Below are 18234 nucleotides of genomic sequence, written 5' to 3'. Positions count from 1 at the left end.
CCTGTAGTAATCTTGCTGGATATTCGTCTGCCTGTAGTAATCTTGCTGGATATCAGTCTGCCTGTAGTCAGCTTGCAGGGTATTACTCTGCCTGTAGTCATCTTGCTGGATATTAGTCTGCCTGAAGTAATCTTGCTGGATATTAGTCTGCCTGCAGTCATCTTGCTGGATATTAGTCTGCCTGTGGTAATCTTGCTGGGTATTAGTCTGCCTGTAGTCATCCTGCTCGGTATTAGTCTGCCTGTAGTCATCCTGCTCGGTATTAGTCTGCCTGAAGTAATCTTGCTGGATGTTAGTCTGCCTGTAGTAATCTTGCTGGATATTAGTCTGCCTGCTGTAATCTTGCTGAATATTAGTCTGCCTGTGGTAATCTTGCTAGATATTAGTCTGCCTGTGGTAATCTTGCTAGATATTAGTCTGCATGTTGTAATCTTGCTGGGTATTACTCTGTCTGTCATAATCTTGCCTGGTATTAGTCTGCCTGAAATCATCTTGCTGGATATTACTCTGATGTAGTCATCTTGCTGGATATTAGTCTGACTGTCGTCATCTTGCTGGATATTAGTCTGCCTGTTGTAATCTTGCAGGGTATTAGTCTGCCTGTAGTAATCTTGCTGTATATTAGTCTGCCTGTAGTCATATTGCTGGGTCTTGGTCTGCCTGTAATCATCTTGCTGGGTATTAGTCTGCCTGTAGTCATCCTGCTCGGTATTAGTCTGCCTGTCGAAATCTTGCTGGATATTATTCTGCCTGTTTTCATCCTGCTTGGAATTAGTCTGTCTGTAGTAATCTTGCTGGGTATGAGTCTGCCTGTAATTATCTTGCTGGGTATTAGTCTGCCTGTCATAATCTTGCTGGATATTCATCTGCCTGTCGTAATCTTGCTGGATATTAGTCAGCCTGCAGTAATCATGCTGGGTATTACTCTGCCTGGAGTAATCTTGCTGCATATTCGTCTACCTGTAGTCATCTTGCTGGATATTAGTCTGCCTGTCATAATCTTGCTGGGTGTTAGTCTGCCTGTAATCATCTTGCTGTATATTAGTATGCCTGTAGTAATCTTGCTGGATATTAGTCTACATGTTGTCATCTTGCTGGGTATAACTCTGCCTGTCATTATCTTGCTGGGTATAAGTCTGCCTGTAATCATCTTGCTGGGTATTAGTCTGCCTGTAGTCATCTTGCTCGGTATTAGTCTGCCTGTCGAAATCTTGCTGGATATTATTCTGCCTGTTTTCATCCTGCTTGGAATTAGTCTGTCTGTAGTAATCTTGCTGGGTATGAGTCTGCCTGTAATTATCTTGCTGGGTATTAGTCTGCCTGTCATAATCTTGCTGGATATTCATCTGCCTGTCGTAATCTTGCTGGATATTAGTCAGCCTGCAGTAATCATGCTGGGTATTACTCTGCCTGGAGTAATCTTGCTGCATATTCGTCTACCTGTAGTCATCTTGCTGGATATTAGTCTGCCTGTCATAATCTTGCTGGGTGTTAGTCTGCCTGTAATCATCTTGCTGTATATTAGTATGCCTGTAGTAATCTTGCTGGATATTAGTCTACATGTTGTCACCTTGCTGGGTATAACTCTGCCTGTCATTATCTTGCTGGGTATAAGTCTGCCTGTAATCATCTTGCTGGATATTAGTCTGCCTGTAGTAATCTTGCTGGATATTGGTCTGCCTGTTGTAATCTTGCAGGGTGTTAGTCTGCCTGTAATCATCTTGCTGCGTATTACTCTGCCTGTAGTCATCTTGCTGGATATTAATCTGCCTGTCATAATCTTGCTGGGTATTAGTCTGCCTGCAGTAATCTTGCTGGATATTAGTCTGCCTGTAGTAATCTTGCTGGGTATTAGTCTGCCTGTACTAATCTTGCTAGATAATAGTCTGCCTGTAGTAATCTTGCTGGGTATTAGTCTGCCTGTAGTAATCTTGCTGGATATTAGTCTGCCTGTCATAATCTTGCTGGGTATTGGTCTGCCTGTAGTCATCCTGCTCGGTATTAGTCTGCCTGTAGTAATCTTGCTGCATATTAGTCTGCCTGTAGTAATCTTGCTGGATATTGGTCTGCCTGTAATAATCTTGCTGGATATTAGTCTGCCTGTAGTAATCTTGCTGGGTATTAGTCTGCCTGTACTAATCTTGCTAGATAATAGTCTGCCTGTAGTAATCTTGCTGGGTATTAGTCTGCCTGTAGTAATCTTGCTGGATATTAGTCTGCCTGTCATAATCTTGCTGGGTATTCGTCTGTCTGTCATAATCTTGCTGGGTATTAGTCTGCGTGTAGCCATCCTGCTCGGTATTAGTCTGCCTGTCGTAATCTTGCCGGATACTAGTCCGCCTGTAATAATCTTGCTGGATATTCGTCTGCCTGTCATAATCTTGCTGGGTATGAGTCCGCCTGTAATAATCTTGCTGGGTATTCGTCTGCCTGTCATAATCTTGCTGGGTATTCGTCTGCCTGTAGCCATCCTGCTCGGTATTAGTCTGCCTGTCGTAATCTTGCCGGATACTCGTCTGCCTGTCGTAATCTTGCTGGATATTAGTTAGTCTGCCAGGAAGCATCTTGCCTGATATTAGTCTGCATGTAGTAATCTTGCTGGGTATTCCTCGGCCTGTAGTCATCTTGCTGGATATTAGTCTGTCTGTAGTAATCTTGCTGGATATTCGTCTGCCTGTAATCATCTTTCTTAATATTAGTCTGCCTGTAGTAATCTTTCTGGATATTAGTCCACCTGTAGTAATCTTGCTGGATATTAGTCTGCTTGAAGTAATCTTTCTGGGTATTTGTCTGCCTGTCGTAATCTTGCTGGATATTATTCTGCCTGTAATTATCTTGCTGGGTATTTTTCTGCCTTGAATAATCTTGCTGGATATTAGTCTGCCTGTAATCATCTTGCTTAATATTAGTCTGCCTGTAGTAATCTTGCTGGATATCAGTCTGCCTGTCGTAATTTTGTTGGATATCAGTCTGCCTGTCGTATTCTTGCTGGGTTTTTCATCTGCCTGTAATCATCTTGCTGGATATTAGTCTGCCTGTTGTCATCCTGTTCAGTATTAGTCTGCCTGTAATCATCTTGCTGGATATTAGTCTGCCTGTAATCATCTTGCTGGGTATTAGTGTGCCTTGAATAATCTTGCTTGATATTATTCTGCCTGTTGTCATCCTGCTTGTTTTAGTCTGCCTGTCATAATCTTGCTGGATATTAGTCTGCCTGTAATCATCTTGCTGGATATTATTGTGCCTGTTGTCATCCTGCTCGTTTTAGTCTGCCTGTCATAATCTTGCTGGATATTAGTCTGCCTGTAATCATCTTGCTTGATATTAGTCTGCCTGTAGTAATCTTGCTGGATATTAGTCTGCCTGTCATCATTTTGTTGGATATTAGTCTGCCTGTAATCACCTTGCTGGGTATTAGTATGCCTTGAATAATCTTGCTGGATATTATTCTGCCTGTTGTCATCCTGCTCGGTATTAGTCTGCCTGTACTAATCTTGCTGGATATTAGTCTGCCTGTAGTAATCCTGCTGGATATTAGTCTGCCTGTAATCACCTTGCTGGGTATTAGTATGCCTTGAATAATCTTGCTGGATATTATTTTTGCCTGTTGTCATCCTGCTCGGTATTAGTCTGCCTGTAATCATCTTGCTGGATATTAGTCTGCCTGTAATCATCTTGCTGGGTATTCGTCTGCCTTGAATAATATTGCTGGATATTATTCTGCCTGTTGTCATCCTGCTCGGTATTAGTCTGCCTGTCATAACCTTGCTGGGTATTAGTCTGCCTGTAATCATCTTGCTGGGTATTCATCTACCTGTAGTGATCCTGCTCGGTATTCATCTTCCTGTAGTAGTCTTGCTGGATATTAGTTTGCCTGTCGTAATCTTGCTGGATATTAGTTTGCCTGTAGTCATTTTGCTGGATATTAGTCCGCCTGTAGTAATCTTGCTGGGTATTCCTCGGCCTGTCATCATCTTGCTGGATATGTCTGTCTGTAATCATCTTGCTGTGTATTAGTCTGCCTGTAGTCATCCTGCTCGGTATTAGTCTGCCTGTCGTAATCTTGCTGGATATTAGGCTTCCTGTTGTGATCTTGCTGGATATTAGGCATGCCTGTAATCATCTTGCTTGATATTAGTCTGCCTGTCACAATCTTGCTGGATATTGGTCTGCCTGCCGTCATCTTGCTGGATGTTAGTCTGCCTGTAATCATCTTGCTGGATATTAGTCTGCCTGTAATAATCTTGCTGGATGTTGGTCTGCCTGTTGTAATCTTGCTGGATATTAGTCTGCCTGTAATAATCTTGCTGGGTATTAGTGTGCCTTGAATAATCTTGCTGTATATTATTCTGCCTTTTGTCATCCTGCTCGTTTTAGTCTGCCTGTCATAATCTTGCTGGATATTTGTCTGCCTGTTATCATCTTGCTTGATATTCATCTGCCTGTAGTCATCTTGCTGGATATTAGTCTGCCTGTCATCAGTTTGTTGGATATTCGTCTGCCTGTAATCATCTTGCTGGATATTCGTGTGCCTTGAATAATCTTGCTTGATATTATTCTGCCTGTTGTCATCCTGCTCGGTATTAGTCTGCCTGTACTAATCTTGCTGGATATTAGTCTGCCTGTAGTAATCCTGCTGGATATTAGTCTGCCTGTAATCACCTTGCTTGATATTAGTCTGCCTGTCGTAATCTTGCTGGACATTTGTCTGGCTGTCATAATCTTGCTGGGTATTAGTCTGCCTTGAATAATATTGCTGGATTTATTCTGCCTGTTGTCATCCTGCTCGGTATTCGTCTGCCTGTCATAACCTTGCTGGGTATTAGTCTGCCTGTAATCATCTTGCTGGATATTAGTCTGCCTTGAATAATATTGCTGGATTTATTCTGCCTGTTGTCATCCTGCTCGGTATTCGTCTGCCTGTCATAACCTTGCTGGGTATTAGTCTGCCTGTAATCATCTTGCTGGGTATTAGTCTGCCTTGAATAATATTGCTGGATTTATTCTGCCTGTTGTCATCCTGCTCGGTATTCGTCTGCCTGTCATAACCTTGCTGGGTATTAGTCTGCCTGTAATCATCTTGTTGGGTATTCATCTTCCTGTAGTGATCCTGCTCGGTATTCATCCGCCTGTAGTAGTCTCGCTGGATATTCGTCTGCCTGTCGTAATCTTGCTGGATATTAGTCCGCCTGTAGTAATCTTGCTGGATATTAGTCTGCCTGTTGGAATCTTGTTGGATGTTAGTCTGCCTCTGGTAATCTTGCTGGGTGTTACTTTGCCTGTGGTAATCTTGCTGGATATTAGTCTGCCTGTTGTAATCTTGCTGGGTGTTAGTCTGCCTGTAATAATCTTGCTGGGTTTTCGTCTGCCTGTGGTAATCGTGCTGGGTATTAGTCTGCCTGTAGTAATATTGCTGGATATTAGTCTGCCTGTCATCTTACTGGGTATTTGTCTATCTGTAAGGAGTATTTCTCTGTCTGTGATATTACATCAAAGGAAGATTCAAGCTTCACAATAAGACACAATAACAAATCACATGCCGCTTTCCAGTTCCATTCCTTTCAAGTTTGTTTCTGTCCCAATACCACTCATAATGTGGCATATAAAATGTAAGAGTTGTGGATTCTTCTTCTTCCTCTTATTAACCTTCTTCTTCTTCTACAGCCACAATTATTCCCACGTTCTTCTGTGGATTGCCGTGAGAAGTTTTTGGCACAAGTCTTTCACCAACCGGCTGGCCAGGCCTGATGTTCAATGAAGTAGTTTGATCAGCAACTTTGAATCTGTGCAGGGTGCCGGTGATAGCTTGCCTACACTTCATGAAGGACACCGCGGCATCTTTAAGGTCCACCGACTAATGCCGGGAGACGGAATTCCCGTTTAACGTCCATCCGAGGGACAGCACACCCATTGATGAATTATCCTGCCTGTGAAACACCAGTATGACAGTCTGGAGACGGGTCAGGATTCGAACCCAGGCTAGACAGCTTAACTAGACAGCTTATAGGTGATTGTGCTTACCTCTGGGTCATCCTGCCAGCCCAGTTGGGGTTCTTTTTGTGGGTAAAATATTACTCAGTTGCCCTCGGAATGGGAACTAATACTTTTTTCCTCTCCTCTCTGTTTCGGGGCACCGCATTAATTACGACAAGCTGATTAAATCTACAATTAAGCTTGCATTCCAAAATAGCTGAAAAAGCCATAAACTTGAAATTCAAAATCCTGGCCCATTGTAACGGGCAAACCTCAAGGCACCAGCTTCGAAAATTCCATTACAGCTTCAATCAAGCGCTATTATCTCAGTCTGTTTCAATATTGTATTCCCTCGAACAGGCACAGTTCTGAAAATATTGCCCTAAATACCAAATGGGAAAGAGAAGCAATATCAACTCACCCTAACCAGTACATACTCACGGAGTCGCAAAGATAAATACAGCCTGCCAAGATGTCCAAAAAACCGACCCTGGAATACATCAAAAGGCATCTCAGAATAAAAAAGTTAAATACTACTTTCAGCATCGCACTTAACAAAAGAATACATTTAAACTGTGTGGTTAAAACACATCTCGTGCATATGTATTTTACTCATGTTTAATCACAGTTTTCATCACTGCAAATAGTACACATCTACCAAATAGTATATCCAAGCAAATACCACCTGTCGCTTCGGTGAAGGGGATACTAAAGGGGGGAGGGAGAAAAAAGGGGGGGAAGAGGGATAGAGGGGTGGGGGGAGTGAAGAGGTGGAGGAGAAAGGAGAGAGGAAGGAGGGGGAGCGAGGAGGGTGGGGAGTGAGGATGGGTGGTGAAAGGGAAGACAGTGTGAGGTGAGAGGAAGGGAAGGCATACGTGATGTGGAGTATTAATTACGATTCATACTGTTTCATCAAAATGATTCTGCAGAGAATAACAGTGAAGATAGAAACAAAATGTCTGAAATGAATTTTTTTACCGGTCATACGATGAACATGGCCCGGCGACAAATACCACCTGGACACGTCTGGAGACAAAACCCGCCAGACACATGCAGAGCCAAGCCGTCCAGGCACAAACACTGCTTGGACACGTCCGGAGACAAACACCGCCCAGACGTGTCCGGAGACAAACACCATCCAGACGCATCCAGAGACAAACACCGCCCAGATGTGTCCAGAGACAAACACTCTCCAGACATAACCACCGTCCAGATATGCCCAGACAGAGACATAGCCAGACAGAGAGGGGAAGGGAGAGTGTGTGAGGTGGGTGCTGCACTAGAGAGAGAGAGAGAGAGAGAGAGAGAGAGAGAGAGAGAGAGAGAGAGAGAGAGAGATAGAGATAGAGATAGAGATAGAGATAGAGATAGAGATAGAGATAGAGATAGAGATAGAGATAGAGATAGAGATAGAGATAGAGATAGAGATAGAGATAGAGATAGAGATAGAGATAGAGATAGAGATAGAGATAGAGATAGAGATAGAGATAGAGATATATATATATGGAGAGAGATAGATATAGAGGAGTTAGCAGAGAGAATATGTTATGTTTTATGAACAACACACGCACACGCACCACGCACACACGCCTGGCATATATCGGCAATTTTTCGGAAATCGCCAGGTTGGAATCAGCGTGATTACCAACCCCAGCACTTACTGTATACAACCCAAAAACCTTGAGTGGCTTCACCGATAAACAATGTTGCATTTATTTAGACGTTTCAGCGATATATTCACAAACATTCATCTTCATAAACAGCTGAGTGTGACGGGTGGAAAAAAGAATTTAACTTTGTAATTTAGAAAACAAGTTGATACAGCAAACGGCTCTGAAATCAGGTGTTATTTCACAACTCGATTAGGCCAAAAAAAAAAATGTTGCATTGGCGTAACGGGTCACTGAAAAATAGGGGAGGTCGGTCGGGATCTTTTTTTTTTATTTTTTTTTTTTTCCTAATAAATCCCAAAATTTTTGGATAATAAATCCAAAAATTTAATAAATCCTAATAAATCCCTCCCAAAATCTCCCCCGGCTTGAGTACCACCCTTTTTGTCGGCGGGTTCTGTCCGAAACACTTCCGGGTTTTTGCGATCGCGATCGCAATCAACAAGATACTTGAAATCGTTAGCAAAAAAAAAAAAAAAAAACCGTAGGGTCGGCGGAATTTTTAGGGTCGGGCGGGTTACGCCAATGCAACATTTTTTTTTTTTTGGCCTTAGGGTGATGGAGCACGAACCACTCGCTCAGGGTGATGGAGCACAAACCACTCACTCAGGGTGACGGAGCATGAACCACTCGCTCTGAATGATGTGGGGGCAAATGTGTCCGCAGTGAGTGAACAATTCTCTCTGAAGGATGTAGCGCGGTTTCGCTATTGACTGTAAGGCCATCGGCAAGTGGGTTAAGCACGCATGCAAGCACTCCAATTAAATGGTTGATAAAGACAATCTTCACCACGCATCAGCAGTGAATGAAATAAAATGAATTCGTTCAAATAATGACTTTATCCACAAAGGAGTTGCAGCTTAATGCAGAACAACTCCAGAGACATCGCAAAGTTCAATCGCCCGTGAAATAAACATTGCAGGTAATCCTCCATCTTATATAACTTTTTATTTAAACATCCGTTTTTCACCAGATTTGCTTTGATTCCTTGTAGAACACCTCGCAAACCTCCGAAAATATAGACACAGATCTGGCAGACGCTATGGATAGGAAGTCCCTCTGGGGTACAGGGTGTGATGTATAGAAGTGAATGCATTAAATCATACAGCTCAATGAAGCTGGTTAATTTCGGAATGTTCCAAAAAATTTTGTTCACCCAACATAATTCTCCAAACAGTCGAAAAAGATAAATTTAATGCTTTGGAAATTTCACATTTTCTTGTGTATCTACTGAGGAGGGAACAAAGCCTTGTCACTCATGATATAAACATTGCATTTAATCCGCCATCTTGCCTGCTCATCTGTACATGTCACGTGGTACATCGGTTCTGGGTCCACTGAAACCTTGTAACTTTTTTTTAATGTCCATTTTTCACCAGATTTGCTTTGATTCCCTGTGGAACACCTCGCGAAATCTCTGAAAATGTAGACACAGATCTGACAGACGCTATGGATAGGAAGTCCCTCTGGGGTTTAGGGTGTGATGTCGAGAAGTGAATGCATTAAATAATACAGCTCAATGAAGCTGGTTAATTTTGACATGTTCCAAAAAATTTTGTTCACCCAACATAATTCTCCAAACAGTCAAATGATAAATTTAATGCTTTGGAAATTTCACATTTTCTTGTGTTTCTACGGAGGAGGGAACAGAGCCTTGTCACTCATGATATAAACATTGCGTATAATCCGCCATCTTGCCTGCTCATCTGTACATGTGTCATGTGGTATTTCGGTTCTGGGTCCACTGAAATGTTATAACTTTTTTTTTTTAATGTCCATTTTTCACCAGATTTGCTTTGATTCCCTGTGGAGCACCTCACAAAATCTCTGAAAATTTACACAGATCTGGCAGACGCAATGGAGAAGCAGTCCCTCAGGGGAGGAGAGAGAGGTCTAGCAGTGAATGCATAAAACCATCTAGCTCAATGAAGATTGGTAATTTTGGCACATTCCTAATTTTTTGTTCACTCAATATAATTCCACAAACAGTAAAAAAGATAAATTTAATGCTTTGAAAATTTCACATTTTCTTGTGTATCTCTGGAGAAGGAGGGAACATATCCTTGTTTGCTTAAAGTAAATAGGTATATCGGCTTAGTTATAAGACTCGCTATTTCTTTAAATTATCAGATTTCACAACAAATTTCGACGATATCCGATCCTGAAAACCGATATAATCTTTTGATGGCATGCATTAATTAGTCCGTGAGAGTAGATCATGGAAAATCGTTACATATAATGCATGAAAATCACTCCAAACTCCTATTTTGAAAAATCTGGGACTTACAAAAGCGATGTACACAACGATTCGTAGATATGATGAACAGGCATTCAATATGAGTGAGGAAAGTGAAAAAAATACTTTTCCTTAAGAAATCGTTGCGGCCTGTTCCAAGTCAAGGCATGGTTGAGCAGGTCAAAAAACATGGCGGCTTCAGACCCCAGCAAGGTTACCCTGGAAACACCTTAAGACCCCAGACAGCAAGGTGGCCGAGGATCGCCTTATGAAGGATATAATTAAATCCATCCATCAATTGGGACCATACTCTGTGCAGAGTGTTGGTGCTGCCTAAACAGTCTCCTTCGCTATTGGGCACAATCCTGGACAGGTCCCCACTCCAACACAGGATACCAGAAAGCTGGCACTCATTTTGCCAGCCTTTGAAGGATGACAGGCAGAGTCAACCCCACATGGTATTAATTCAACAGAAAAGTTGGATTTGAACTCAGGATCTTGGATCCAAAGCCCAACACCAGGCATGATGTAATTAAATAAGGCCGTTATTTATCTTCAAAAGGGGTGTTTTAATTAACACAAACACCCAATTTTCACTTCGGCAATTCCTTGGAGTTCTCTGAGTTGGCATGCAAAGTTTCAGGCTGCTAGGTTTTATGGTGTTGGAGTTATGGAGGAGACACACTGACAGACAGACAGACACAATGACACAATGACAAAATGACACAATGACATTTATTAGTATAGATACACCCCCATTTGAGTCCTGGAGAGTAAAAAGCCTGAAAACAACACCAGTTCATAATTCCTTGAAACTCAGCTGGGAGTTGGCCCCCAATATGTTTGTTATAACTTGTCACCCGGCTAACTACTAAAAGTAAACGGACAACCAAAATGTGGAAAATGAATAACCACTGAGATCTAATTACCTATGCAAAAATGTATGAATCTAATTGGTTGTTTATCTTCAACCCTCCTCTCCTGAATAGTTCAGTAGCAGAGTGGCTAAAAGTTCTTTATGAATCATCCTTTCCAGTTGTGGGTTCAATTTCCATGTTGTGAGCACTCTTCAACACTAGAGTGGTAACCTGTTCAGGGTTGCTTCATAGCTACAGAAATGTTCACTTGTCCTGAGCACCCTAATGATCTGCCATGGAGTATGGGCCTCCACCATGTCTTCCCCATATATGTTCATTCCCATATTCCCTGCCTTTGAGCCCTTCCTTTCCTCTTTTCCCAACGTTCTTTCCATTCCCTCCCTATGATAACCCCCTTTCCTACCCCCATCATGCTTTCCTCCTCTTTTTGCTTGCACACTATTAAGTAGATTTTCCCCAAAACAATACATTCCCAAGATGTAGGTCATCTGTGGGAATACATTTTGGAAAATGGCAGAAATATCCAGACCCAATGGCTCCAACAAATGCACACACAGAGGCGATGTGAAAAAGTCATTTATTCACAGCACCTAGCTGTGGTTATGCCTGGTGAAGGTATGTGCTCTTCTGAGGTATGTGCCTCCCAAGGTATGTGACTGGTGGAGGTGTGTGCCCTCCCAAGGTATGTGACTGGTGGAGGTGTGTGCCCTACCAAGGTATATGCCTGGTGGAAGTGTGTGCCCTACTGAGGTATGTGCTCAGTGGAGGGATGTGCTCGACTGAGGTATGTGCCTGGTGGAGGGATGTGCTCGACTGAGGTATGTACCTCGTGGAAGTGTGTGCTCTGCTGAGGAATGTGCCTGGTGGAGGTATGCGGTCTTTCGGGAGGCATGGCTATTCAAATGGTGCAGTGGCCCTGTATATCAGGACACGGATTTGCAGGTTTGCTTGGGTATGGGCACAAAATGGCATACTATTTTCTGTTAAGGTACTGTGGAAACTTATATCAGTGAGCTAGCCAGCATCCAGGGACATTTGGCTTCATTTCTCCTCAGAAGAAAAAGTCATTTATTGACATATCTGAAAAACATTTCAGCACTCACGACTACGAGTACGACATTAATGGCCGAAATCATTCCCACTTTCCTGAGGGGTCAGCCAGGTAGAGGTTTGGGACCAAGTTTATCAGGAACTGGCTGAAAAGGCCTGACCTTTGACTGAAGTCAGCAAGAATTTGTAATTTGATCATGGTGCCGGTGATAACTCGCCTCCTCTTCGTGAAGGATGCCATGGGACATCTTGCGTTCACCAAGTAGCCCGAGCAGATGGGACACCCGGCTTCACACCTTTCCAAGAGACGATGCACTTTGTGCTGCAATTCCATGCCCTTAAGGCATCAATTCGACCGTTTATAATCAGGTCAGGAATCGAACCCAGACTGCACAGATCAAAGGTAAGCTCATTACCTCTGCACCATCAGAGAAGACCCCCAAACAACTTTTCAATCCCAAGAACCAAGAATAAAAAAATCAAGGAAATCCCTTACAATGTGAGCAGTGCAGCAAAGAAGCCAGAACAATACGAACCCTATCAAAATAGAAATGACCAGATGTATCCTACTCTGTGATGGAGTGCTGGTTCTGCTAAAGCAGTTTCTTGACCAATAGTCATGCTGGGCGATTTGCCATCCCTCTCCCAGCAGTAGTTAGGGTGGGAATTCAGAACTTGGCCAGGGTGCCGACAAGAGCTCACCTGCTCTTAGTAAAGGACAGCTTTGGCGTCCACCAATTAATACCAGCAAACGTGAAACCCAGTTTAACGTCCATCCGAGGGATGGAACACAAATTGATGAATCACTCTGCCTGTGAAACATCAGGATGGTAGTTTTATAGCATGGTCGGGATTTGAACCCATGCTGGGTGGCTTAAAGGCGATTGTGTGTACTTCTAGGCCATCCTGTCAGCCCAAAAATAAAAATATCACCATAAAACTAAAGATTATAACAAGAAAGAAAAGGTGCATTAGTAATTGAAGTTTGTTACCAAATAGCGCATTTTTTGGAACGCAGCGCAGACACCAAAAATAACAACACGCAGACAGAAACATCTAAGTTGTGATTCTGAGATAATGGAGGCATGACCAGTTATAATTGCTTCAACAGGAATTATTAAAAACATTATCAACAGGGTATTTAAAAAAATTAAAAAACAGGAAACATTAAACAAAATTCATCTTCTGGTTGCAGAAGGTCAGTGGAAACCCCAAAAGACCTCGAGAAGTAAAACTATTTTGAACTACAACGACACTCAGTAGAGCGCATACCTCCACCAGGCTGATTAGTTTCCGTTTTGTATCCCACTGATAGGCTGGATCTGGACCTGCACTAAAATTTAATCGGTTTGTTCTTGTCACTTCGCCAACTCATCCACCAACTTTCATCCGAATCCGTCCACAACTTTTTGAGATATCTTGCTATATATCGTTTTTGTCCCAATCTCTCAATGGTGAAGAATCACTTTAAAAATTCTAGTATCCAAATCCAGATCTTCACCAAAATTGAATCAATTCTTCCTTGTCACACACAAAACTCATACCAGGTTTCATCCAAATCCGACCACAACTTTGAGATATCCTGTTTACAAACCAACAAACAAGAAAAAGACGTCGAGCAGAACATGGTACTTGCAAAATCCGACCCCCCTCTCCAAAGGTTGCCATGGATACATCAAATTGTCCATGTCATTAAGATTAAAATTGACAATCTTAATCAAAGCTCAGGTCAGTCGGATGAAAATTGATTATTTTTCAGATTGAAATTGATTTTAGAAGTTTGACCTTGAAGTGACCTTTGACCTTTTGTTCATAAAAATAGTTGGTTTCCCAATTCAATAACGTAATACGCAATTGCTATTTAATTTTCAAGTCAATCGGATGAAAAATGACGATTTTAGAAATGTGACCTCAAGATGACCTTTGACCTCAAAATCAATAGGCTTCTCAGTTGAGACGACATCTCCGACTTGGTAAAGTTTCATGACGATCGGTTTCGAATTGTGACCTGTAGGCGATAAACAGACAGACAAATAACAAAATCGACTGACTAATATACTTGAAAAATCTTTGATTTTGCAAGTAACAGACAGACAGACAGATACAAACAGACAAAGGTGAAAACATAACCTCCATCCATCTTCAGTGGTGGAGGTAATAAGAACATCTGAACTGAACTCCACCAATAAAACAAATGAATACGAATAGTTTCGACCTCTTTTGTTGTTGCCACTCGAGCTCTCTTGTTGTTGCCACTCGAGCTCTTTCATTTTGGGGTTGCCACAGGAAAATGGCAGAAACTAGTGCTGGTACTGCTATCAAAATTATAGAAGGTGAGCACTGCCCCTGAAGGACGGCTCTCGTCATTTACATAATGCAATTAAAGGAGCTCTGCAGTTACAGGCAGTGAACTATTTTCTCAGCAAAACTCTCAAACAGGCATACATACGTACATACATACAAAGGGAGCATGCGCATTCCAGGACATTCCAGGCACCCACCCGAAGGGGCCGCATCAGGTTAAACCGAGGAGACTGCCGCCTGGTGTACGACACCTCAGCACCACCCTGCCGCACATCACTTCATGTGTTTTGCGGAGTGAAGCGCGCATGCAGTTGGGCACCAAATATGGATGGCGTTGGCTCACGAGGAGCTCCTCTGCCCTTTGACAGGTTTTGTTTTTAGTCCTGCTGGGTGTCCTTATCATACACCCACCCTCCTCACCAGGAGGACCAGGTTTGGGGGGGGGACTGGTTTAGTCACCGACACTCGACCATGAACGGGTTTGTACAGGTTTTACATGATACCTGTTGCATGTGACAGATCTGATCTGGCAGGCCTGGCAAAACTCTCAATGTCGTAAAAGACCATGCAAAGAGGTTCTGGTTATCAGGGAAGAGTATTTTAGTGAAGATCCAGACAGACTTCCAACAGACTCAATTTTGGAATCTGGGCAGGACCTCAGGCCCCAGCACACCATGATGTACGTAAACTTCATTTGGGCTTTGAAAATACATCTCAGGACATTATAACCTATTGATTTAATGATGGCAGTTTGTTTGAGTAGATGAAGACCCATTTCTTTTTCCACTGGCTGGTATGGGTTTGATTTGGCACTTTCTCACTTTTGCTCATGCACACTTGCCAAGTGTGGTCAATGTACAAAACACTCCTCAATACGATTTGAAGTAGGCCACTGGCCTGCAATGAGCTGGTAGAGGACATTTAAACTCACCAAATATCCAAGGTGTGTGTGCTTTCATCCTTATTGGAAAAAAAATGTCACTCTATTTCATCTTGAAGCCACTTTCACTTTCAGTTTTTGTTTTCATTTTTGTTTCAGCGATTGCATCCAAACCTCATGAGCGATGGTGCACAAATAATTGAGGAAGAAGTTCTTCACCCTGGATTCACCTTCGCCTTAATTTTCCCCTCATCCTGCCAAATGAGGAGTGCATCGTTTGATGATTTTAGAATGGCATTGGGTTGGGGACGCTGCGACGCTCACATGAGTTTGATTTGACAATTTCAACCCTGTGACGACTCCCCTGTGACGGCTCTTCCATAACAATGGAAATTATGTTGGATCGGGATTCATTGTGCAAGTTTTTTTTCTGCTGCTTCCATCATCCCTGAGGCAGAGATGTGCTACTGATGCAGTGTACCCTTAGATTATGACAGAAATATAGCATTCGGCTGTGTCATGAGATAAGTGTTTGAGCATCTCACACGAAATATCATACGATGCTGTCAAATATCTAATTCCGATCACAGAGTAAAATAAAAATTCACGACCACCACAAGAAAGGACTTGCATTTTCAGGGATAACAGAAAAATGGCAGAAACTACTGCGATGTGCCATAACACCCACTTTAATTAATTATTCATTTGTCAGCGAAGCAGCTCGGTGGTTGAGTGGGTAAAGCCTTGTTGCAATGCCCTCGCTGGTGTGCATTTGATTCCAGAAATTTCCACACCCTACAAAGGAGTGGCAACCAGTGCAAGATTGATTCTTAGCCACAGAAACAGTTACGTCTTGTCATGAGAACCCTTAATGCTCTGTCAAGAGTCCTCCACCATCACCACCACCACCACCACCACCACCTCCATTCGTAGGTCCAAGCTTAGAGGCACTATCTTTTTTTTATTTTAGATACAAATTCAAGGCTCGTGGAAGAGCAAGAACAACAGAACGGATCAAGATGCAACAGTACAACAGGACTAGCAGAAAAAGAGGGGAGGAAAGACCAAAAGCATGGCTGCGGGACAAAATATACTGAGACGGACAAGCAAGGGGATACGGGTAAAATGAGGGGTAGGGGAAGATGCAGGGGATGGACAAGGTGGATACAAGTGCAAACACTCAGGAAGGATGAACTGGAAATTTGGAAGGAGGTGAGCTTGGGGGGGGGGGGGCGGGTGTAACAGAGGTAGAAAAGACCATTGTTTTGGATTGGGGGGGAGTGGGAGGGAGGGGTGATCTGAGATGGTGGTGAACAGCTGTCTTGAAGTCTTTGAGGGGGGAATGCGATTGAAGAGTATGTGGAAGTTAGTTCCACAGGCAAAAAAAGAGAAACGAATGAATATAGGTGAGCAGTGATTCTGGATTTAGGAAGTTTCTCCAGAAGAGGGTTGATGGTGGTGTGGGTGCACCCTGAAAAAATCTGGGGGGGGGGGCGGGGGGAGGCAAAGCACGGAAAGAGCAGAAGGTACAACATCAGAAAGGAAGCGTAGAAGACAAATAGGTCGCCGACCTGTCTGCAATGATGAAGTAATGGGCCCATAGACTCGGCTTCATCGCTCAAGATTCTAATGATCTTGAAGGCTTTGGTTCCCACAGCATCAAGCTGAGCAGGATGTGAGGCAGGGGCTCCAGCCCAGAGGGAGAGCAGTACTCCATCAAGCTGCTTTTCCCATCACAGTTACGTCTCAAAATCCACATTTGCTTTCACTCACTTGAGAGAGCATTCTCTTTACTTTTCCAGTTTAATTCCATTCCCCAAGCGCTTATAATAAACAAATGTGAAGAGCACTTTACACAATGAGTAATGGAAAACAAACCAAACTACAGCAAGTCTCAAGTCAATTCTAAAGATGCATCTGCTAACTCACAGTTGATTTCTTGCCAGAGATGAGAGCCTTTGAGCCAGCAATGGTTCAGTTGATGATAATGTCTTTCATATGTTTACATTTTAGTCAACCAAAACAAAGCATGTACACATATATATATATATATATATATATATATATATATATATATATATATATATATATATATATATATATATATATATATATATATACATATACATACATACACTTGTGTTGGAGTGGTGACCCCTCCAGGATTGTGCCCAATAGCCCTGGAGACTGCTTTGTCAGCACTGATGCTCTGTATTGAGTATGTTCCCAATGGATGGGTGGCCCACTGTATGGTGGACGACACCTCAGCACCACCCCACTACACACCACTTAGTGTGTTTTTTACAAAGTGAAGCGTTTTTTTGGTGGCCATAACACAAATCCTGCCACCAACCTCCTAGTAATGGTTACCCACTGCAGAAGGACGTCGAAAAGGGGTGCAATGGAGATAAAGAGAGAAACGACATTGTCTGTCATTTTCCTATTCCTTGTACTATTCCATAATAGTATTCCATAATATTCCTTGTACTATTCCCAGGCAAATTCCTTGTACTATTCCATAATATCAGATATCAATTGGACAATGCATGATACCGATATTTGTTTTTTCAATGATGAGTAATTAAATAGAATATTGTTTGTTCAGGTTACATTGAGAATATTACTCTATGGACTGCTTCCTCATTTTTACCAGAGAGTAGATCACCAGTATACGTTCACCTATCAGAGACTATGGAACATACATGATTTAATTGACAATGCATAACGAGCTTCAGTGTACAGCAATTTCCTTTATCTCATCAGGGATTCCTGTAGCCTAATCCTGAGCCCTGATCCTTCCTCCAACATCTGCCCACAATTTTTGATAATTTCATACTGGGATTCTCCAGCATTCTTTCGCATCTGTCTCCTCATTCTTTCAGATTTTCTAGTTGTTGGCGTCAAGCTTGTATATGGCATTCCAACACATTTCACAGGTCCTGTCCTCGCAGGCTTAAAGAATGTGTACTTTGACTCCTGGCTCCAGAAAACCTGTTTTTAACATTCCAAGGCACTGGAATATCCGTGGTTTACACTGTTCCACAGGATTGCATACATTTACCACACTCTTAAAAGGTCTGTGTGCAGCTGGTCTTTTGTGGCATTCTGGAGAATGTGGTGGCTCAACGAACCCTGCTGGTGCTTGCCTGATGTCCCACACTCCAAACTTTTTCATCACATCATGTTGCCATGATGGCAAAAAAGAGGTGATTTTTGATGGTCTGCCAGATTGATGGGCAGGAT

The 18234-nt window shown here is 42.5% G+C and overlaps 1 long non-coding RNA gene across 4 annotated transcripts in view; it reads left to right on the top strand.

Moving 5' to 3' along the window:
• The window catches only part of LOC147026967 (uncharacterized), a 166325-nt gene that overhangs the window by 49006 nt on the left and 99085 nt on the right, over positions 1-18234 (top strand). For 2 of the 4 annotated variants that reach the window (XR_015058578.1, XR_015058576.1), the window contains exon 4: positions 9433-9644. The exons of 1 other annotated variant lie outside the window; for it this stretch is intronic. This is a non-coding gene — a long non-coding RNA (uncharacterized LOC147026967). Of the gene's footprint in view, positions 1-9022; positions 9301-9432; positions 9645-18234 lie in introns of those variants that run through there. One more of the 4 variants, XR_015058577.1, reaches the window with a different exon arrangement.

This window comes from Eptatretus burgeri, chromosome 5 (assembly GCF_056783735.1).
Source record: "Eptatretus burgeri isolate ZD-2024b chromosome 5, Ebu_testis_v1, whole genome shotgun sequence".
NCBI classification, from domain to species: Eukaryota; Metazoa; Chordata; class Myxini; order Myxiniformes; family Myxinidae; genus Eptatretus; species Eptatretus burgeri.
The sequence above is the reverse complement of the archived record's forward strand: the minus strand, read 5'-3'. Positions and strand labels throughout refer to the sequence as shown.